Below are 1,595 nucleotides of genomic sequence, written 5' to 3' on the forward strand. Positions count from 1 at the left end.
TGTGAGGTATATTTAACCATGAATTGGTTTTTACTTGATGAGTTTACGAACATTTTATCTTAAAGCTGGTACTCTTATCGATTTACGATAACGTAGCGATTTAATATGTCAAGTGCCTTAGAATCTCATCCTAATATTCATCAATTTCTAAAAAATTTTAAAACAATACCAAACAGATACATACATAAAAAATAACATCAAGTCATAATTTAATACCCGTGAAACGCAAGGCAATGTATTTAAAAAAACAAAAGTTTATTGATCATCATATAAACAATTTAAATAATAAAATTATAACCCCTTTACAATACCTTAAATATATTACCCTTAAAAACTCTTTTTTTAAATAACACATTTGGACATATTTTTATTGATTTTTGTATTAATATTATTTTATAACACCAACTAGAATTATGTTATTTAGATTATTTATTCTTATAAATTTGGATTTATTTTTATTGGTTTTCGTATAACTATTATAATTAAAATAATTATTAATTATATCTATTCGTTTTACAAAATGTTATGCCTATTATAATATATACCTGCCTACCTAACAACGGGGGACCTATCCTAACACCTATCAACTACAGTTTGAGTTGTAAACCACGACCGAATCTCGAGCACTTAAACCGTTTTAGAGATGCGACGAATACTACATTATACGTCGTTTAACCCGTACTATTTTTATGATTCGCGTGTCACGAAACCGTAAATTGCATATTTATTGTCGTTTAGAATGTTTCCGATAGAATGTTTCCGACGTATTCGTTTACATTTTTTAATCGTATACGTCTCAACAACGTACCGAGCTTATTATCACATACATATATCACGATATCTACCCAAAGGTATGCGATTAAAGGCATTACAACGACTGAAGAGCAACGATTTTGCGATTTTTTTGTATATAATAAACATAATCTGACGTACGTCAACAATGGTACGCACGTTTCTTTTTTTATATAATATTATTATTATTTATATATACACATATATAATCGTATTTCGTACGCTATCGAGACGATAAGGTCGCGGAGGCATCCGAGGGCGGAGACACCGAAAACAAAAAAACGTGTAATCGATACGGATAAACGATTTATCGTATCGTAAAAAAAAAAACAGTAGTGACGATACGATGACCGACCGGAGAACGCGCCAGGAATACGCGTGTAATACGAGTGAGTACGAGTAGCAACTATTCTTCATTTTATATTATAAGTTTAGCACCGGTGAAACTCGCTGTAAGTGAATACCCTAGGTCGGTGAAACTCGCTATATGTGAATACCCTAGGTCGGAAAAACTCGCTGTATGTGAATACCCTAGGTAGCTGAAAATCGTTTGAAGTGAATTTCCTAGGTCGGAGACACAACTTAAGAATACCGCAGTTAGAAAAGTCTAGTAGGCGAAACCAGTGATAACGATGTTTGAGACGTTGGTACCTCTGATTTAATGGTTTTACACTTTGGCGGTGTCGTTTTAAACGCGTAAATAATAATCTTATAATATAATAAAAGTATATAAAAGTCCAATTCGAACGTTTAGTGGTGGGTTATTTCATTAAATTTACAGGTGTAATACACCTTGTCCCGTA

Source organism: Melanaphis sacchari, unplaced genomic scaffold (assembly GCF_002803265.2).
Source record: "Melanaphis sacchari strain LSU unplaced genomic scaffold, SCAv2.0 Contig384_pilon_pilon, whole genome shotgun sequence".
NCBI classification, from domain to species: domain Eukaryota; kingdom Metazoa; phylum Arthropoda; class Insecta; order Hemiptera; family Aphididae; genus Melanaphis; species Melanaphis sacchari.